The sequence below is a fragment of the Bos grunniens genome, chromosome 12 (assembly GCF_055505025.1).
Source record: "Bos grunniens cultivar Pamir isolate PY7600 chromosome 12, Bosgru_T2T1.0, whole genome shotgun sequence".
In the NCBI taxonomy this organism is placed as follows: Eukaryota; Metazoa; Chordata; class Mammalia; order Artiodactyla; family Bovidae; genus Bos; species Bos grunniens.
The window spans coordinates 76,360,848-76,383,698 of record NC_141176.1 but is presented as its reverse complement, the minus strand read 5'-3'; the positions used below and the strand labels follow the sequence as shown (position 1 = coordinate 76,383,698).

Here is a 22,851-nt window from a genome sequence, read left to right as displayed (position 1 = left end):
TTAAAGTTTGTCTTCAGGTTCCCTCTCCACAAGATCTCTATCAGGGGTCTGATAACAAGCACTCTGTGGCCTTATAAACCTCCAGAGACTAAGCTTCATGAGTGGGTCTTAACAACACAAGGCGGGTTAAGAGCAGGTCTGCTGAGAATCTGCAGCAGAGGTGGGGGTGGGGTCAGGATGTGTGCACTCTTCTGTGTGCACACACATGTGCCTGTGACAGAGATTTCAGATTGGACTTCCACACTTCTGGACTCTGGGTTTAGATTCTCATAGAGCACAGACCACTCTCATTTTGCAAACCCTTTATATTCATTTTGATTGGTGCTTAGCATATTTGTGATGCAAGTTCTGTCAAGGAATATCCAGGAAACTTGAGATTTCAGGGGATAATTTTTGAAATATTCTTATTCTAGGAAGATCCTCCAGGGAAAGGTGTAGGTCTCTTCTGTTTTCTAATCTATGAAGAAAACTTCTACATGATACTGTCAGCTTCTCCCTAATTCTTTGTTGTTTAGACTTAGGTGTATTTGCCACTCACCACCCCCAGGCTTCCTCTACCTTCTAGAAAATAAAATTGTCATCAGGACAAATCAAGAACTCACGATACCATCACACTGTAATCTGAATTGTGCTTGAAGGTTTACAGAGCACTTCACACACCTCAGAGATGAGGTGTGTGAAGCACTAAGTACTGTGCATGGTGTGAGGAAGGTGCTCGATGGGTAACACTCAGGTCACATGACATCTTCCTAAGAAAGGTGAGATGGTAACTGAGGTCTAGTTTAGGAGATTTAGCTATTGTCAGACAGCCATCTGTAAGTTTTTCTGGAAGAAGGTGGGAGTGGGAATAGGATTGATGGGAAGATGGAGGGAAGGAAGGTCTGGTGTTCTTGACCCTTGACATGTGTGGTTTTGGGTGGGATAAGGCTTCCAGCTGCCTGTAGTAAGGCTTCCCCATAGAAAACTCATCTCTAAGTATTAAATTATGGGTGTATTTTCTATTCTTCATACTTTTGTGCATTTCCCAGATTTTCACTTGTAAGTAGAATAGGATTACTAGTTTAATATTTTAAATGTCTCAAAGAAAACATGTCCCAGTATCCTAAGTACTAGTATATAAAAGATGTATCTAAAATGTGGCCTTAGTTCATCACTGTCTCATCTCAACCCTCCTTAGAAATGAGGAAATGCAGAGCAGTACCATCCACTGCTCATACTGTAGGTGACTTTCTGGGTTGCAGAGCTGACTGAAGAGATGGCAGAGTTAGAGTTCATACTTAGGTTTAGGGACAAGGAAGTCTGTGTTGTGAACATTTCCAAAGTACTTATATTGTATGCAAGTATAGAGTGTGTGTGGACAAGGCAATGGCAACCCACTCCAGTAGTCTTGCCTGGAAAATCCCATGGATAGAGGAGCCTGATAGGCTGCAGTCCATGGGGTTGCTAAGAGTCAGGCATGGCTGAGTGACTTCACTTTCACTTTTCACTTTCATGCATTGGAGAAGGAAATGGTAACCCACTCCAGTGTTCTTGCCTGGAGAATCTCAGGGACGGGGGAGCCTGGTGGGCTATGGGGTGGCACAGAGTCAGACACTACTGAAGCGACTTAGCAGCAGCAGCAGCAGCAGCATAGAGTGTGTGTGTTAGTCGTCAAGTCACGTTTGACTCTGCAACACCATTGTCTGTAGCCTGCTAGTCTCCTCTGTCCATGGAATTTTCCAGGCAAGAATATTGGAGTGGGTTGCCATTCCCTTCTCCAGGGGATCTTCCCAACCCAGGGCTCAAACTCCAATCTCCCACACTGAGGACAAATTCTTTACCATCTGAGCCATATATCACCCTATATATATATATATTTTTAATGCTTGAAATTCACAGAGCACTTTCATTAATTCGAGTGTCTGCCAGTCATTGAAGACTTGATAAGCATTTGTCATTTTCTGGGTAAGAAAATCACAAACCAAGCAGGAATCTACCAAACCCTTTTGGTCTTTCCACCGTAGGCATTTCACATCAGAAAGAGGTGTATCCACCTGTGTCAGAGTCTTCATTTAAACACTGTGTTATCATTATATATTATCAAGACATTGAATAATGAGAAATAGATCACAGAACTTCTGATAGATCCAGATCACATAAGATAATAGGTTTCAACAACTTCATTTTACAGGTGATGAACCTAAGGCCCCTTAGAAGGAAGGTGGCCCTATGTATATAATTGGTGTTGTTAGTTTGCAGCAGACAGAGAATTAGAAATCTTTTCTTTCAGTAAATGTTTTAAATCAAGTGTAACATACATATAAAAACAGACATGGGTCATAGAATTAGAAATCTTGTGCTTCCTGGTCTAGTAATCCTGCACCTACTCTAACAATATTCAGGGTAAGTTACATTTGTGTAGTTCTTCTCAATTTATTTTACATTGTTCTCACATGTATGATTTCATGTAATCTCATCATGGTCCATTTTTATCCATGTCATGGTTGGGGAGAGTGGGTCCAGGGCTCACCTAAGGTCACAAAGCTGGTCCAGGAAGCACAGAGGGGCAATTGCTGGGGGAGGCTGAGGGCCACCCTAGGTACTGTGTTCTGTGTCAATTCTGGGAACACTGCTTCTTTCACGTGGTAGCCAAGATGGGGCCATCATGCAAGTTCACAGAGTGGCAGAACCTCACTGAGTTGTAGTCCTGCCACGGGGTCAGGTCACCTCTACAGAAAAAAAAAAAAATGCATTTCTTGATCCTCATCCCAGTTGAACATCTTCTTGACATTATTTCTGCATACTCTGCATCCTCTTAGGTAAGCTCTCAGATTATCATGTTTTTGGATGTGCAAGCATCAGACACCCATGCATTGTTCAGAGCTATAACACCAGGAGCATTAGCCTAAGTCATCAAAATTTTCACTCTAATAGAACAGAATTCATTCATATGAAAAGAAAACTCAACAGGTGACAAAAGGTGCTTCCAAGTCACACTTTTAAAAAATACATAGTTCAGGGGAGCTGAATCACTGTCTGATTGACCCTTTTAGATGATCCATGAGATAACAGAGAAATTACATTTCAGATACACAAAGCTGAAGGGGCATTAGTTTGCTAGGACTGCCATACAAAGTACCACAGAGTAGACGACTTAAACAACATAAATTTATTTTCTCACAGCCCTGGAGGATGGACATCTGAGGTCAAGGTGTCAGTAGGGTTGGTTTCCTCTGAGGTCTCTCTCCTTGGCTTGGGGATGCAGTCTTCCCTCTGTGTCATCATAGGGCCTTCCCTCTGTTTGTACCTATGTACTGATCTTCTCTTCTTGTAAGAACTCCAGTCTATTAGATTAGGATCCACCTGTTTGACTTCATTTTAACTTTTTGCCTCTTTAAAGAGCCTGTCTCCAAATGCAGTCACATTCTGAGGTACTGGCAGGTTTAGGACTTCAACATGTAAAATTGGAGGTGACACAGTTCAACTCAAACAAAGAATAAATGCCTGTCATTCATTCTGTTCTGTGATGAAGCAGACCTGGTTGAAGTTTTTTGAAGTTTCTTTGCTCCTGGTGTGTAACAAAGGTGTTATTAATCTACTCATGAAATCACTTAATATAGCCCAGGAGTTACAAAATCCTAATATCTTAGTTCTAGGCGCCTGGATCAGTTTGAATCGATGGAGGAGGCACTTAGCATTCATGTGGCCTTGTGTTCCCCGAGGCCTCTTTGACTCAGGTCCTCACCTGTGTGTAGAGCAGGGATTACAGCTCTGCCAGTTTCCTCACACTCATTACAGGGATCAGATGAGAGAACAGGTGCTTAAATGCTTTGAGACTATAGAGTGTTTTACAGTATATTAAAAAAAAAAAAAGTGGGATCATTTTTCCAACCCGCAGAATGGGAGAAAATAATAGCAAATGAAACAACTGACAAAGGGTTGTTTTCCAAAATATACAAGCTGCCCATGCAAGGTTTCCCTAGTGACTCAGACAGTAAAGAATCTGCCTGCAGTGAGGGAGAACCCTGCAATGTGCAAGACCAAGGCTCAATCCCTGGGTCAGGAAGATCTTCTGGAGTAGGAAATGGCAACCCACTGTAGTATTCTTGCCTGGAGATTCCCATGGAAAGAGGAACTTGGTGGGCTACAGTCCATGGGGTTGCAAAGAGTCGGCGATGCTAACACTACCACACTTCCATGCAAGTCAGTTCCAGAAAAACAAACAACCCAATCAAAAAGTGGGGAAAAGATATAAGCATATATTTATTCAAATAAGACATACAGATAGTTAACAAACATGAAAAAATGCTCAACATCGCTCATTGTTAGAGAAATGCAAATCAAAACCACAGTGAGATATCACCTCACACCCATCAGAATGGCGATCATCAAAAAGCCTATAAACACTAAATGCTGGAGAGGGTGTTGAGAAAAGGGAACCCTCTTTCATTCTTGGTGAGAATGTAAGTTGATGCAGCCACTATGGAAGACAGCATGGAGATTCATTTAAAAACTATGAATGAAACAACCATATGACCAAGCAATCCCACTACTAGGCATATGCTCTGAGGAAACCAAAATTGAAAAAGACATGTGTACCCCAATGTTGTAGCAGCACTATTTGCAATAGCTAGAACATGGAAGCAACCTAGATGTTCATTGACAGATGAATGGATAAAGAAGCTGTGGTATGTATACACAGTGGAATATTACTCAGCCATAAAAAGGAACACATTTGAGTCAGTTCTAATAAGATTATTATGAACCTAGAACCTATTATATAGAGTGAAGTAAGTCAGAAAGAGAAAAACAAGTATCATATACCAACCTGTATATATGGAATCTAGAAAGATGGTACTGATGGAATTATTTGCAGGGCAGCAATGGAGACATAGAGAACAGACTTATGGACCTGGTGGGATGGGGGTGGGGGGAAGAAGAGGGTGGAATGTATGGAGAGAGTAACGTGGAAACATATTACTGAATGTAAAATAGATAGTTGGAATTTTCTGTATGACTCTGGGAACTCAAACCTGGGCTCTGTAACAATCTAGAGGGGTGGGATGAGAAGGGAGGTGGGAGGGAGGTTCAAGAAGGAGGGGACATATGTATACCTAAGGCTCATTCATGTTGATGTTTGGCAGAAACCAACACTGTTCTGTAAAGCAATTATCCTTCAATTAAAAAAGAATTAAAAGGGGTCATTTTTAAAAAGGCTGTAGTCAGAAGCCTTGCCTCCCAACAATAAAATAAATATATCCATAGTTCTTCTAAGTAGCTTCAGAGTCTAAATCACAGATCCCCAACCACTGGACCACAGACTTGTACCACTCCATGGGCTGTTAGGAACTGGGCTGCACAACAGGAGGTGAGTGATGGGCTGGTGAGCAAAGCTTCATCTGCTGCTCACGTTGCACTTGAACCTCCTCCCCTTCCACCCCTGTCCTGTCTGTGGACAACTTTTCTTCCATGAAACTGGGTCCTTGGTGCCAAAAAGGTTGGGGACTGCTTCTGCAAATGATTAAAATGTATTTTTAATAATAAGTTTTGAAACAAATGATACATATACTACCGGGGTCCAGCCCAGTTTGGATCCAGGGATTCCCTTGCTAGGACGGTGTCGGTGATTAAAAGAATAGATAAAGAGATAAGGAAAGAATTTTGCAGTTAAGAAAATAGAAGAGAGAAAAGAGGCTGATATTCCTTGGTTTACGCAGGAAGCCAATAAAGCCCCAGCATGGGACTTGCTCTGTTCACGTAGGCTGCCGGCGCCCTCTCGAATCGCGGAAGGTGCCCCACCTTAGGAACCTTCTTGAGTGGGTCTTAGAAGCCCAGGCAGGAAAGTGAATGCAGAGGGCCCCTGTGCTCCAGGGAAATCAGCCTGAAAAGGAAAAGAGAAAGAACGTCAAGGGGAGACCAAGCCTGATGAGCAAAGCCCACACTTTATTTTCCAAAGTAGTTTTTATACCTTAAGCTGTGCATGGAGGATAATGGGGCAAGGGGTAGAGTCATGCAAGGTCAGCAATCCTTGATCCTTATCAAAGCCAGGCTTTCTTTCTGCAAACTTGTCATATGCAAAAAGTTTTAGGTGATTTACATCATCTTCTAGCCAGGAGGCCTGTTAACATTTTACGACCCTTTCTTCAGAAAACTTATTTTTCTCTAAAGGTGATTATTCTAAAGTCAGGTTCCACACTCCAAAAGTATTAGATAAAGTTGCATTCCTATAGGGCAAAAGTGTGGTGGGCTATAACAAGAAAAGGATTAACTCAAAGGTCCAAGGTTACAAACATTAAAGGTACTACTTACATTTCTATACACCAACTATATTAATCAATACACTCCCACGGACACAGTAGGTAAGGGATATGGAAATCTGGCAGCAAGCATTAGCTCAAAAAAGAAATCCTCTACTAGTTCTATTCTAACAATTTTAACTCTCTGAGAAGCTCTGCATTGTTAGAATATCTTAAGCTTCCCATGCCTCTCATGGTTGGGAGGCTGTGAATCTGAACATACCTGTCAGGCAAGCTAGAAAGTCATCAGAGGGGTTTGAATTGAAACACTCCTATTATGCCCAGGAGAATTATTAACTAGAGCTCTAAGTTAATTTTCTTCAGAGAAAGGTGGTCGGGGATAGCCCCCCGTTAATGTCAGGGGAGTTGGTAAAAGTTATAAAATAGTAAAACAGACAGATTTTGGTTTTGGGATAGATGCTCAGGCAGGTCCAGGGAGGGGGAGGCCCCTCGAGCTCTGACTTGCCTTGCCCATCAGAGCTCTCCCGCATGACCTTGTCATGGGTGGGGACTCCCGTGCTGGCTCCCGGCAATATACTGCTACAAAATTTAAAATCTTTTAAAAATACTTTTTAAGAGTTTATGAACAGAATGTAAGTCACCCTTCACTCCCGTCATCACAGAGCTCCTCCCCAGGTGGAGCCCCAGAACCACTGTTCACTGTCTTGTTGACTTCTGTGCATCAGGAAGAACTTGTGAACATGTGGTCTTCCTGTTTTTAAGCAGAGGTGATAGCTATTCTTTCCTTTTTCAGCTAATATTATAGTTCACATTATATCAATGCATATAGTTGTCTCATTCCCTTTAATGGCTACATAGTGTTACAGTTTGGAGAAGGCAATGGCACCCCACTCCAGTACTTTTGCCTGGAAAGTCCCGTGGACAGAGGAGCCTGGTAGGCTGCAGTCCATGGGGTCACTAGAGTCAGACAAGACTGAGGGACTTCACTTTTACTTTTCACTTTCATGCATTGGAGAAGGAAATGGCAACCCACTCCAGTGTTCTTACCTGGGGAATCCCAGGGACAGGGAAGCCTGGTGGGCTGCTGTCTATGGGGTCGCACAGAGTCGGACATGACTGAAGCGACTTAGCAGCAGCAGCAGTGTTACAGTTTCTCCATTTCCTACTCCTTATTTTCAATACTTGTCAAGCAGAGTTTTTAAAACATAGGGATTACAACCTGATATTAACATCCAAATTTGTTGTGCTCATATTATGTGTGAACATGAGAAACCCTTGGGCAGACAAGATTAATAGATTTCCCAGCCTTTTTGTCACCCTGTGTTTATCTCCAGGCTTTGAGTTAGTAAAACGATTTTACTTACCAATTTGCTCTAGTGATAAAACTTATTTGTTAATCAGAATGATCAGAACTCTAGTGGATCTACAGGTTGTTTGGCATTAAGTTCAGCCCCACTGAAGGTTCTAATGGGGCTACTTCCTCCATAGAATAAACACACCCGTCGTTTTAAATTGTGTCTCCAGTAGTGATATGATTTGCTTCAAATGAAGAAGTGGACCTAGAAATGTGTTGCCTTAGGAGAAGGACTCTAAAACTCTTAAACATTTTGTTTTTGTCTTTCCCCATGCCCGGGTGCATTTTGAAGGAAATAGCCAGATATCACTCACAGTGATTGTGTGGTTTTATGAATGTTATGAATGTCCAGTGGACAGCACTCAGCCTTAACAATTTTTTAAAATATAAATTTATTTATTTTAATTGGAGGCTAATTACTTTACAATATTGTATTGGTTTTGACATACATCAACATGAATCCACCATGGGTGTACACATGTTCCCCAACCTGAACCCCCCTCCCACCTCCCTCCCCATACCATCCCTCTGGGTCATCTCTGTGATTCTACCATGACTTCATGTCTATTCCAAAGGCATTTTTCCAATAGGTTTTTGCACTGCATAAATTATATTATACTTTTTTTTTGCATTAGCAACAAATATTTACATATCACAAGATGGTTTTTTTTTTCTATATTTTTTTCCTCCACCTTCACTCAGTGATTTCAAGCTCTTGCAAATGGATTTATTATCTTTATTTATATCTTACAGTATTTTCTTTTTTATCCAAATCAGAGTGCAGGCCACCAATAAACCTGTCTCCCAGGTTCTGTGTCTTGAGAGACTCCAGAGCCAAACTCATTTTCTAAGATTTGAGAAAAAGTTGTCACAGATTTTTTTTTTTTACTGTTTCCAGAATTACATATTACTTTCCAATTATGTCAGGGCTTCTGTTTACTTGAAGACTGTGTGAAGTTGCTGTTTTGTGTCACTACTTCCTTTAACACTATGACCCATTTTTCCACTCAAAGATCTCTGGTTAAAATACTAGAGATAACTAATAGGAAAAACATACGATTTGTGGAGTTTAAGTGACATTATAGGAAAGAGAGGTGTTGCCCTCCAAAAATAAAATATGGTTAAAATATAGAGCAATATTTTATGTTTGTCTCCTGTGTCCCCTGCATTGCAGGCAGATTCTTTACAATTGAGCCACTGGGAAAGCCCTCTAAAAGAGAAGAAAGAGAAAATATGCTTTCTCAAAGTAGGAACCCTTCCTTGGATTTGCTCATGAAGCACAAACGTGTGCTAGACTGTCTTCTAGATACAAGATTTAATTTTTTTTACATTAAAAAAATGTGGTGAAACATATATAACATAAAATTTGCCATATAACCATTTTAAATCATACAATTCAGTGGCATTAATCATGTTTACAAGGTTGTGCAACCATCTTGTCTAGGTAACTTTTGGTAAAGGTTGTTATTTCTGCAGAGTCATTCTGGTACGTTTCATTTTTCTAGAAGTAGATTTGTTTCCTGTGAGTTTTGAGCTTAACTGGCATATATGTATTCATAGTATCTTATATGCTTAATCTCTGCAGCATCTCTGCATCCTTTTGGCTTTTAGTTTTCTTTAAGCTTTCACTTTTTTATTAATAATCTTGCATAACTTTTTCCTATTTTCAAAAAAATCAACTTTTTGTTTTATTGAGGCTCTTTTTTTTTTTTTTTCTCTAATTCTTCACATCATTTTTCCTTTCCTTCAACTTTTCCTTTGAGATTTTTTTCCTCTAAACTCTTAAATTGGAAACATTAATAATGTCATTATTTTTCTAATATAATTATATGAAGCTGACTTTTTTTTCTGAGATCCACTTTAGCTACAACCTACAAGTTTTGATACTTACTACCAATCAATAGTCAAAGTATTATGTATTTTCTAATTATTAATTTAATTCATTATATCTTTTGTCTATGGGTTATTCATAAGTATAATATTTTCTAAATTTCAAATGCTAGTGGATTTTTTTGATTAGATTGAACCATGTGGAACTGCTAACATCCAGTCTTTTTATAAGCTATAAAATGGCACTTTCATATGGTTGAACATAATCATTTTCTTTTGTTATTAATATATAACAATCTCATTTTGGTCAGACCACATTAGATTGTGGATTTTAAACCAAAGGTAACCACATTCACACAAAAAGTCCTTGTTTCTACCATTTTGTATTTTATTTGGGGGTCTTATAATGTTATAAATATGTATGTAACCAGTAATTTTCAAATAAAAATGCTCCCCGAATACTGGAATGTTTTCTGATACATGCAGGTTGGTTCTCTAGGATGCAGACTCAGATGAAGTTTAGTGCTGGAATGTGTATCAGGGGTACCCTTGGGGTCAACACTGTGGAATCAGGAGGGACGAAACGGGATAGGGCAGAGGAACACTGGCCAGATGACCTTAGCTGACCACATAGGGGTCTGGAGTGATGATGGCTTTCCAGGGTTGTCCTGACACATCCGTTGGCCAGGCTGCCATACTGCTTCCTGTATGGGTAGCGCACATAGGCTGCTTCCAGAGGGGCTGGTGGTTTAAACTTGCCCACTGGCAGCACTTCAGTGCTGGACAGTGAGTCTTTGAAGGGAGGTCAAGACAGAACATCTCCATGTTCCCCCCACAGCATGTATCACAGCTCAAGAGGTAGGTGATGAGGGTGTACTGTGGGGGAAACTCTTGATGACTGATATCTAAGTCAAACGGTGATTTAGTGATTCTCCTCAATACCCTCTGGTCTGAAAAATAGAGGAGAATGCCCATATAAGGGAGATATCTTCATTCTCCAGGGTCAGCCTAGTTGTCACCTCTTCTAGGAAGTCACCATCCTAGGTAACTCATATTTCCCTAGGACCCTGAGCGCCTTTCGTTTGTTAACCATGCTTGGTTAGCGTCCTGTTGTCTCCATCCTGAGACACTTCATCTGTAAACAAGGGGCCTGTTCTTCCCATTGTGCACTGCTTCTATATGATGTAGCCTAGAGGTTAAAGCGTCTGCCTCCAATGCAGGAGACCTGGGTTCGATCCCTGGCTCAGGAAGATCCCCTGGAGAAGGAAATGGCAGCCCACTTCAGTATTCTTGCCTGGAGAATCCCATGGGCGGTGGGCTACAGTCCACGGGGTCACAAAGAGTCGGACATAACTGAACGACTTCACTTTCACTTTCACCCTGATTGTGAGTGTTCACACGTGGTCTGTTTTCTCATTAAATCAAGTGAGAGTAAGACTTTGAATTATGCCCTATCCGCTTTTTAATTACATCTTCCAGCACAGTGTGCATCATGTAGGGGGTGCTCAGTAAATGGTTGTTGAATGAATAAATGTTGACTGAGAACAAACCTTCCTTTTCAAATTTATAATTTTGAAATTCTAAGAGGTAGCTTGGGATAACAGACAGCCCTGGTTTTGGAGTCAGTCACACTGACCTGCCTGTCAGGTCTTTCTCTGCTCTCACCAGCAGTGTGGGTGCCCAAAGAATGTACTGTCCAGAGTGGGACACTTGAGAGTGACGGGAAACCGATAACCAGCCAAGATTCCAGGGAAATAAACTGGCACCATCCTTAATAAAATGGGCTCTGGACACCCTACAGCCATGTAGACTTAGTTTCATGCTTGGGAGAGTATCTTAACCTCTGCCTCTCAGCTACTTTGTCTGGAAAATGAATATAATTCCTGCTCTTGAACCATTGCTTTGGTTGGGATGATGGATGGACCAGGAGCATCCAATGACACAGGGTGGAATCACTGACCTTGGTGATTCTTAATTACCACGAGAAAAGAGCAAAATGGGTGTGGATGAAGGAGGTTTGTGGACTGTAGAAGGTGTATTTGAGGAGGTCCTCATCTGATGGGCTAAACAAGACTGTTCCTCTTGTTAAAATGACACCAGCACATGGGGAGGAGCACAAGCTCTGGAGTCAGCCTTCCAAGGACAAATCCGGGCTCCTCTGGACACTAACTGGGTTTAGATACGATGTCAGCTTCCTGCTAATCATGGGCTTTTAAGATTGGGAAGTCCACTGTGCTTCAGCGTCTTTGTCTGAAAGTTGAAGTGGGGATAGTATGATTCTCAGAGGGCTGATGCAAAGATTAACTATGACAGTGACACGCCCAATGTGCTCTGTGCACTAGTGCCACTCCGTTAACTGTTTGTAACCAGGTTAGAAGTACGCACAGGAAATTTAAGAAAGCTAGAAACTCAGAGCCATCAGCTATTGCTGTGACATCCACACTTAGGATGGTGGGATCCTGAACATCCCAGAGACCAGTGTGACTGTTGCACTTGCAGGGGGAGGGGCACAGGGCTGAGTTGCACACTAGCTGTGCACAGTGTTTCAGTGATTAGGTCACAATGGACTGAAAATGTGAAATTAGATAAAACTGATGCTTAATCCCAGGCAGGTGAGAAACACTGCTTTTGAACAATGCTGGATATGTGATTAGCTGTCGATCAGTACTACCCTCTCCAGCTCTACCCTTGTTATTAATTGTTATCATCTTACTTATGCTTAAAATGAGACCATATGGGCTTTCAAAAGGCCCTATTGTACATTATCAATATTTTTAATAGCATTAAAAAGTTGGAAATAATTAAATTTCTCTTTACGTTTAGAGGTGCCCCCCCACCAAAGCTAATACTGTGCATGTATTTATACTGATGCTATTCTTGAATTTCCTTTCTTTGAATCAGCAACATTGTCCTAAAGTTGAAGAAGGTACCTGGAAACACAACAGGCTACTTTAAAACTATTCAGAGTTTTTTAAACACAAGATTTTATGTGTGAGCTCTTAATTTTCCTTTAAAAACAGAAAGAATAGGGATTAACTGAGCTTTTGTTTTTTAAACCTGATGTTCTAAGGAATTTTTTTTTTTCTGAAAACTAAAATAGCAATGTGTGTTGGAAGCTGGGATAAACATATATTTATTTGAATTCAGACCTAAAAAATAACATTACAAGAAGGAATAACATGCCCAGCACGATGAAACCTCCATCTGTACTCCAGACCCATCTGACTTGCTTTACGAGTCAAACTGGGATTGTGTGTTTGTGTGTATGTGTGTGTGTGTGTGACTGTGTGTTTTAAGAACCAAGGTTAAGACACACTAAGAATGTTTTACACAAAGTTTACATTGAATAGTTCTGACTAAATTCACTCTTTCACTCAACAACCATGCTCACAAGTATCCATCCCAATAGGTGGAAGCTTGGGGTATTCCAAAACAGTGTTTGATCCAAAATCTAATCATATTTAATTCTGGAGAACATTATGTGAAAAACATTTTTAAAATTACATTTTGCAGACTATCTAGACAAAGAATGAGTTTCCTAGATGTAGTTTAAATCACATTAGAAATGTCATGAGTAATGATAAACAGAGGATTGAGGGTCTTTAAACCCTACATTTCACAAAAATAAAATTTTTTTAAAATCTGAATTTATATTGATTCCAATAAGACAGAAAATAGGAGGAAGGGAAAGCTCTTTTTTTTTGCAGTAGAATGCCAACTCACAAATCTAAACAGATTTACATAAAAGTACCATATGGCAGCCATCATTGTCATAAATAATTCAGACAAATTTCATCATTGGCTGAATAGACAGTGAATGTTTGGGGGTTGGGGAAGACATGGCATTTTCAAGGACTCAAAATATTTTCTCAGATTAATTCTTTAGGGAAGAATTATATTTTTAAGTAGAAAAATCTGGCAAACACCAGGCTAATCAAGTAACCAAAATAAACATTACTATAATGAACCTAATGACACCCTTAGCTTTTTTTTTGTTCGTTTAAAAATTTATTTATGTATAGTTGACTTACAATGTGTTGATTTCTGCTGTACAGCAGTGATTCAGTTACACAGATACATACATTCTTTTTCATATAAATTAAATCAGGGTGACAATGTACAGCTTTGTCATACTCCTTTCCTAATTTTGACCCAGGCAGTTGTTCCATATCCGGCTCTAACTGTTGCTTCTTGACCTGCATACAGGTTCCTCAGGAGACAGATAAGGTGGTTTGGGATTCCCATCTCTTTAAGTTTTCCAGTTTGTTGTGACCCACAGAAAGGCTTTAGCATAGTCAATGAAGCAGAAGTAGATGTTTTCCTGAGTAGAGACCATAAGGCCCCCAAAGCCTGGAAAAACACTTCTTGGTCCTTTACAGGAAAACTCCGCCTGCCATGCTCCAGATCCCTGCTATTTTAAGCCAGGCCTGTGGACCAGCGTCCTTGGCCTGCCCTGGGAGGCTGTTAGAACACGGAATCTTGTCTCTAACCCAGACCCACTGACTCAGAATCTCCGGATCCCAGGTGACTCCTGCTCCCAGTATAGTCAGAGAAGTGCTGGTTTAGAAGCCCTGCTCCATCATTCTGTGGCTGCACCCTCCCCAGGGGCAGGCAGAGAGGACCAGGGGGTGTGGCCACCTGGAGCCCCACCCCCTCCAGGCCATACTCTGAGCACCTGGACCCCCAAATCCCTGCTCCCAGAGCCAGTGCCCGCCTCCCTCCCGGGGCCCATGTCCCAGCCCGACAGGAGGTAAAGATTCAGCTCTTTAAGGGGCGGAAGAGGGTGGTCTGAGCTTGGTCTTGAAGGCTGGGGGTGCTCTTTCTTGAGCAGCAGATTGTTCAGGGCACAAAGAGGGTCAGAGCCAGAGGTGGGAAGAACAGGGGGAGGGCTGGGGGCTGGGGCGGCCCCTCCCTCTGCTGTCCCGCCTTCTGGCTTGGAGCTCAGTGTCCAAAACCCAATCTGCCAGGTTTTAATAGTTAGGAAGGTGTACTTGACAACTTTGATTGACTGATTTATAACTTTTAACTGTTTAAACGTGTAGTATGGGCTTCATCTGTACTCTTGACCTGGGGCCACGGATGTGAGTGACAGGTCTGTTAAATGCTTCTCAAAGTTTGTTCAGAGGACCCCCCTGCATCAAAACCCACTGGGTTGTTGGTTAAAAATTCAAATTCCCAGGCCCCACTATGTGACCTCCTGGATCAGATCTTTGGGAGTAGAGCCCAGGAACCTGCATTCTGACCCCTCCTCTGGTGACTCTGATCCACAGCAGAGCTACAGGAGCACTTATAATGAAGGAGGGGGGGGGTGGGCATGGAGGGGAGCTGCCACAAGTGGTGGGAAGTGTCAGGGAGAGAGAGGGAGTCCCAGGTCAGAGGTAAGTGCTGACCACGAGCTCACTCCCTTCCTTCTTCTCTCCTGATTCTCCTCACAACCTGGCCTGACCCCACCCCCGGGAGCTGGCTGCAGGGAGAAGCTACCAGAACGGGACAAGGGTGTCCTCCTGCCGACCGTGGGGCTCTCGGGGGCTGCCCTGCAGAAGGAAGGACCTGAGTCAGGGGCAGTAGGAGCAAAGGGACTGTGAGCACCATGAGGGACCTCATGGGCCCACCCAGGGAGTCAGGCTGAAGCCGCTGAGCGGTCTTTGGGCAGGGAGAACTCCTGGTCCCGCGGGACACGCATGGAGTGGGGACAGAATGTGGTCCCAGCTGCCTGGGCTCACAGGCTGCATCTGTCAGTTAGGAGTCCTATGACATTGATCAAGGTCTTAAAGTGCTGTGAAATGGGGCTTCTAATACCCTCAGAGCTTGTGTTAAAATTAAATATGATATTCTTTTGTTCAGGCCCGTGACACTGGCAGAATGAGCAAGTGTCACGGTTTTCATACTGCCAGGAATTTCTGTAGCCACCGACAAGCCCAGAAGCGGCATGGTAAGTAGTACAAGAAAGCCCATTTGGGCACAGCCCTGAAGGCCAACCCTTTTGGAGGCGTTTCTCATGCCAAGAGAATTGTGCTCGAAAAAGTAGGAGTTAAAGCCAAACAACCAAATTCTGCCATCAGGAAATGTGTCAGGGTTCAGCTCATCAAGAATGGCAAAAAATCACAGCCTTTGTACCCAGTGATGGTTACTTGAATTCTATTGAGGAAAATGATGACATTCTGGTTGCTGGATTTGGTTGCAAAGGTCATGCCGTTGGTGACATTCCTGGAGTCCGCTTTAAGGTTGTCAAATTAGCCAGTGTCTCTCTTTTGGCCTTATACAAAGGCAAGAAGGAAAGACCAAGATCATAAATTTGGATGAAGAAAGCATGATAGTAATAACTTTTTATATACCAAAAAATAATTAAATGTGATAGTTAAGTAAAAACACATCCTGGCACACTGAGCAGAATAAGTGGTGGCTGCTGTTTATTGGGATGCTCATCACCTTACACCTTTGCACTTCTTGATGCTCGATATCATAGGCACTTGTTACTGGCTGTGCTCAGTCACATCTGACTCTTTGCAACCCTATGACTGTAGCCTGCCAGACTCCTCTGTTCATGGGATTCTCTAGGCAAGAATACTGGAGTGGGTTGCCATTTCCTCCTCCAGGGTGTCTTCCCAACCCAGACAAGGAACTTGCCTCTCCTGTGTCTCCTGCAGTGGCAGGCCGATTCTTTAACACTGAGGCTGGGAAGCACCTGTCACTGGCTGATAAAACCAATTTCCTCAACCCCCCCCCCCAGGGGTGCTTGTGGTAAGGTATCTGCCTGCAACTGTAGGAAACCCAAGAGATGCAGGTTTCATTCCTGGGTCAGGAAAATCCCCTGGAAGAGGAAATGGCAACCCACTCCAGTATTCCTGTCTGGGAAATCCCATCCTCTGCCATGGGGTCCCAAAGAGTCATCATGACTGAATACACACACCACTCAGACCCCAGGCACAGGAAGACTCCAGTCACAGCCCTGTTATAGACTTGTGCTTGGCCAGTGGCCTGGAGCTCCTTGAGCTTCCCTATGCAGGAGAGACTCCTGAAGTTACTGCTGAGCTGCTCATCCTGTATGGCTCCTAAGATTTCCCTCCCAGCAAGCCACACCTTGGGACTCAGGCTCAGGTTTGTGGTGAACTAAGGCTGTGGTGGTTTGGTCGCTAAGTCATGTCTGACTCTTGTGAATCCATGGACTGTAGTCTGCTAGGCTCCTTTGTGAATATGGGATTCTCCAGAAAAGAATACTGGAATAGGTTGCCATTTCCTTCTCTAGGGGATCTTCCCGAACCAGGGATTGAACCTTGCAGCTTCTGTACTGGCAGGGAGATTCTTCACCACCAGAGCCACCAGGGAAGGCCAACTAGGCTGGGCTCCTATAAAACTTCCAATACAGAGTGAAGTAAGCCAGAAGGAAAAACATAAATACAGTATACTAACGCATATATATGGAACTTAGAAAGATGGTAACAATAACCCGGTGTACGAGACAGCAAAAGAGACACTGATGTATAGAACAGTCTTATGGACTCTGTGGGAGAGGGAGAGGGTGGGAAGATTTGGGAGAATGACATTGAAACATGTAAAATATCATGTAAGAAACGAGTTGCCAGTCCAGGTTCGATGCACGATACTGGATATTGGGGCTAGTGCACTGGGACGACCCAGAGGGATGGTATGGGGAGGGAGGAGGGAGGAGGGTTCATGATGGGGAACACATGTATACCTGTGGCGGATTCATTGTGATATTTGGCAAAACTAATACAATTATGTAAAGTTTAAAAATAAAATAAAATTAAAAAAAAAAAAAAAAACACTTCCAAGGACAACTGTGTTATACTAAACATTACCACCAGGGGGCAGAAGAATCCATGTATCCAGGTGAGCAGCTTGGAAAGGCCATGGAATGAGGGGCCAGTAAGACCTCTCAGCGGGCAACAGGTATCACAGACCCTCACCTCACCCACCTCATACACCCTAGACGCAGAATCACCTGATTTGTTTACTCTGTTCCTCGTCCAGATAGAGTCCTTATAGCTAAACATGGCAAAGGCTTGTGGTTTGTAAAATCACGAGGGGAGCTCTGTAAATCCCAGTGCTGAAGCCTCATCTCAGTTACATCGGAATCTTGGGAGAGAGAAAGCAGGAGGCAACGCTTTTTAAAACCCCACAGGTAATTCCACCCTGCAGCCAAGAGAGGACCTCTGTTGGAAGCAAAAGATCTCATTTCTTCCCAAATGGCAGTAACTTTCATTGCTAGAAAATGTTACTCAGTCTTGTCTGACTCTTTGGAACTCCATGGGCTATTAGTTCAGTTTAGTTCAGTTCAGTCACCCAGTTGTGTCCGACTCTTTGTGACCCCATGAATTGCGGCACGCCAGGCCTCCCTGTCCATCCACCAGAATTCCATGGAATTCTCCACGTAAGAATACTGGAGTGGGTTGCCTATTCCCTTATCCAGGGGATCTTCCCAATCCAGGGATCAAACCCAGGTCTCCTCCATTGCAGGCACATTCTTTACCATCTGAGTCACCAGGAAAACCAGAGATGGTTTGATTTCTTCCTACTTTGTTACTGACCCTTCCCAGTCAGACCCAAAGCGGGGCTTGGAGTCCTTTAACCAGGTTGTGTGTGTGCTTAGTCACTCAGTCATGTCTGGCTCTTTGCCCTCCAGGCTCCTCTGTCAGTGGGATTTCCCAGGCATTTTTGGAATGGGTTGCCATTTTCAGTTCCAAGGGATCTTCCTGACCCAGGGATCAAAGCGAGTCTCCTGCACTGGCAGGCAGGTTCTTTACTGCTGAGCCACCTGGGAAGCCCCTCTGCCAGGTGTGGCTTGTCCCAATAGAATGTGCTCTAGAGGACACACTCTCTCCTAAAAGCACTCCTGGGACTGCTGTGTGTGATTCCTGTCAGCTAGGGGATGGAGGGGTTCTCACAGGACAGGCTCAGCTGTGCTGCTCTTGGCTCCAGGTCGTAATGCTAGGTCAGCATTTCTGCACACGGCCCCCTTGTCACCATTTTGAATCACAGAGCTGGGCTCAGTCTCTGCATTCGGCCCTGGGGCCACCATCTTGAATCATAATGCTGGGCTCAGCATCTCTCCACATGGCCCCCTTGCTGCCATCTTGAATCACAGTGCCAGGCACAGAGACACACAGGGCCCTCAGACCTGAAGTGTCAGAGCAGCTGTTTCACACCAGGGAGTCTTGTCTGAAGGGCCAGGTGTGAGACTTCTGCACGAGGTGCCCTGTGAGCAAGTGAAACAAGACTCAGCACAAAGGGAGAGAAAAAAAGTGACACTTTATTTCATTATCCAGATTCTACTTTTACTCCCGGGGAATTGTTGATGGGCTTTGTTGATGACTGTTCCATCACAGCCCAGCCTCCCTGAATATTAAGGGCCCCACCTTACCTTTAATGACTGTTTCCTTTGTTACCTGTGGAGATAATGTTGATGAAGAGAAAGAGGCCAATTTCTCCCTATTCCTGAATGTTCAATAGGAAAGGTATTGATATAATCAGTTTTGTTTGTTTTGTTTTCTTTAATGCATAAGGTAACTCCCTCTTGGCTGGGGCTTGATATTGCTCCTGAAATAAGTGGGAGTACCTGGTGCCCTTCATCTGAGGAAGACAACCTGGTATTGCTTAAATGGGAAAGGGAAGGACATAGGCATCAGGATACACAGAGAACCCTGTGTAACCCCATACACAGGTATGGTCTTCAAGATGACAGGCTAAGATGGCCTTGTCACTATGGAAACAATGTATCCATGCTTTTGAGACAGGAAGGAAGAGGGGCGCATATATTGAGAAAAACAGGATCCCACAGAAACTGGCTTGATCCAGCTAATCAAGATGGTGTTGAGCGTGATCTGGTCTCTGATCGTGCATTATAACACTAAAGTCACTCCCCTCTCACCATGGCTGGTGCTGTGATATTTCAAAGGCTGACCATAGAAGGCCAAAAAGTGATACTGAAGGGGTGGGGGGCGTCTGGCTGCTCGCTGCTCAAAAGCCAATAAAGAGACCAGGTTGGTGGAAAAGAACTTTATTTTAGATGCCAGTATGTATGAGTGGGGGAAGGGTGGGCACCTGTCCAAAGGCTGACTGTCCCCACTGTTGACAATTAGTGGACAAGAACTTTTACAGGCAGAGGGAGAGGGCTATGAGTATAAAGAGCAGAGTCAGAGCTACAGTCATCTTGAAATTAGTCATGTTGGTCTGACCAGTGTCACCTTGATTGTTTTAAGTACAGCTAATCTTCAGTTTCTGTGATTGTGGTTTTCAGTCTGTCAGGATTGCTGGGTGAAATATCAATCACCTCAGATATGCAGATGACACCACCCTTATGGCAGAAAGTGAAGAACTAAAGAGCCTCTTGATGAAAGTGAAAGAGGAGAGTGAAAAAGTTGACTTAAAGCTCAACATTCAGAAAACTAAGATCATGGCATCCAGTCCCATCACTTCATGGCAAATAGATGGGGAAACAGTGGAAACAGTGACAGATTTTATTTTCTTGGGCTCCAAAGTCACTGCAGATGGTGACTCTAGCCATTAAATTAAAAGACCCTTCCTCCTTGGAAGAAAGTTATGACCAACCTAGACAGCTTATTATAAAGGAGAGACATTAATTTGCCAACAAAGGTCCATCTAGTCAAAGCTATGATTTTTCTAGTAGTTATGTATTGATGTGAGAGTTGGATTATAAAGAAAGCTGAGTGCTGAAGAATTTAAGTTTTGAACTGTGGTGTTGGAGACGACTCTTCAGAGTCCCTTGGACAGCAAGTAGATTCAACCAGTCCATCCTAAAGGAAATTAGTCCTGAGTATTCATTGGAAGGACTGATGTTGAAGCTGAAACTCCAATACTTTGGCCAGCTGATGCAAAGAACTGACTCATTCGAAAAGACCCTGATGCTGGGCAAGTTTGAAGGCAGGAGGAGAAGGGAACGACAGAGGATGAGGTCGTTGGACATGAGTTTGAGTAAACTCCAGGAGTTGGTGATGGACAGAAAGGCCTGGTGTGTTACAGCCCATGGGGTCACAAAGAGTCGGACACGACTGAGTGACTGAACTGAACCAGTTCTCAGACTATAAGACACAACTGTGTCCCACAGTTAAGTCAATTCTGACGCTGTCTGCCTGGAGTTTTTGCTAGACCTTGTATAGGTCAAGGACCCAGTCCCACAATACTACTCCTTCTTCTCAACTTCAGAAGCCAGTGGTGAGTCTAGGTGGTTACCTGTTCTTCTTATGGACTGATCACAAATCAGGCTTCCCATAACCCCCTCCTTGGGTTTGTAATTTTCTAGAGTGGCTTACAGCTCAGGAAAACAGTTTACTCAACTAAATCACTAGTTTATTATAAAAGGATTCAACTGCAGAACAGCCAGATGGAAGAGATGCAGAGAGCAAGGTAGGGGGAGGGGCAGGGGCTTCCAGGCCTCTCCAGGTGAGTCGCTCTTCCTGCACCTGCACAGGTGCACTAGCCGGGAAGCTCTGTGAACCCCATCCTATTGGTTTTTTATTGAGGCTTCATAGAAGCATACTTTAGGCAAGACTGGTTAATGCATTGGCCATTGGTAATTCAACTGTTTCCAGTCCTTCTTCTCCCTAGACATGGAGGGTGTGGCTGAAAATGCCAACCCTTTAATCAGGTGTTTGGTTTTTCTGACAGATTAATTTACTAAAACTCAGGTGTAGTTGAAAGGGGCCTGTTATAATTATCAAAAGATACTTCACGCTTACCTTAAAGCACCTAAGGGTGTTAGGAGTTCTGTGCCAGCAACATCATCAAGACTAAATACATATTCTAATTATAAGTCACAACATCACAGTCTTCAAGGTTCATCCACGCTGCAACGTGTGTCAGAATTTCCTTCCTTTTTAAGGCTGAGTGATATGACATTGTATGTTTATACCACACTTTGTTTTTTCATTCCAGAAATATTTCTTTGAATGCATTTATATTCTTCATATATATTCATATGAGGTTCATGTATGGGGAAAATGTCTGAAGTTACTTATTTCCCTCTTGAACTGATACCTGCTTATTGGCTGATTCAAAGTTTATTTATTTGAGGGATAAACAAAGTAAATGTTGACTTTTTGCTTATGTACTTTTCTCTGTGCATCAGTTTACTACTGAATAACTGTCCTTCATGTCAGGAGAAGGATGTGCTGTGGTCTTTCCTTTTCCTTCATCTTATCAAAACAGGATTCCTCAGGGCCAGCCTAGCAGTAGAACAGACACTGGGGAGCCTGGGGCTGTCATCTCAGTAGCCTGGCAGCGTTGTGTCCGTCATCTGTGCTCACCTCCACTGACCAGTACTGGCCACTAGTTCAGGGTATCTCTCGGCGGGGTGGGGTCTCTCCCAGGAAGGCCGCCCAGGTCCTGCTGCATTCCAGTTGGAGACCTTCCCACAGTGCCGTTGTTTGGTCCTGATGAGGGCAGCGTGCCCGGAGGGCAGACTGCTATCTCCTTCTGCCAGCTTTCTCTGGTCTTCACCACAGCTGAGGGGTGTTTCTGCTGCAGCCTGCCCCTCCCTCTCCATCTTCTGGGTGGGGACCCGAGCTCAGAGCGCGCCATCTGGTAGCTGCTGCTGCTACTGCTGCTAAATTGCTTCAGTCATGTCCGACTCTATGCGACCCCATAGACTGCAGCCCACCAGGCTCCCCAATCCCTGGGATTCTCCAGGCAAGAACTCTGGAGTGGGTTCCCATTTCTTTCTCCAATGCATGAAAGTGAAAAGTGAAAGTGAAGTTGCTCAGTTGTGTCCGACTCTTAGCGACCCCATGGACTGCAGCCTACCAGGTTCCTCCATCCATGGGGTTTTCCAAGAGTACTGGAGTGGGGTGCCATTGCCTTCTCCACAATCTAGTAGCTGGGACCACTAAGTAGGTGGAACCTTTGGGTTTAATCACACTTGAGTGATTATTATATCTTTCGTTCCTGGACCCTAAACCTTCATCTTTCCCGCACATTCTGGTATTTCCTTTGTTGTTATGTGGGAGGGACTTGGGGATCCCCAGGAAACAGAAACTCCTGTGCATGTTTTGATGGTGGTGTATTCAGTGTGTGTGGTTACATCTCTTGGCCGTTTGGTAGCCCTTAAGGAAAGAGGGTCAAGAAGGAAAAATATGGGTGTGGGATTCCCTGTTGACTCAGTGGTAAAGAATTCACCTGCCGTAACAGGAGCCCAGGAGACATGGGTTTGATCTCTGGGTGGGGAAGATCCCCTGGAGGAGGAAATGGCAATCCACTTTAGTATTCTTGCCTGAGAAATCCCATGGACAGAGGAGCCTGGCAAGCTATAGTCCATGGGGTTGCAAAAGAGTTGGATATGACTGAGTGACTAAATAACAACAACTGTAAATGATACCAAAGTAGAGACACCTCTCCTTAACTTCAGGCAGGGAAAGGAACTCTCCAGGGATGTGCTATTTGTGGATTTTCAAAAGG

The 22,851-nt window shown here is 43.5% G+C and overlaps 1 pseudogene; it reads left to right on the top strand.

Moving 5' to 3' along the window:
* Positions 1 to 15,282: 15,282 nt before the first annotated feature.
* LOC147361931 (small ribosomal subunit protein uS12 pseudogene) lies at positions 15,283 to 15,713 on the top strand (annotated as a pseudogene).
* Positions 15,714 to 22,851: the final 7,138 nt, after the last annotated feature.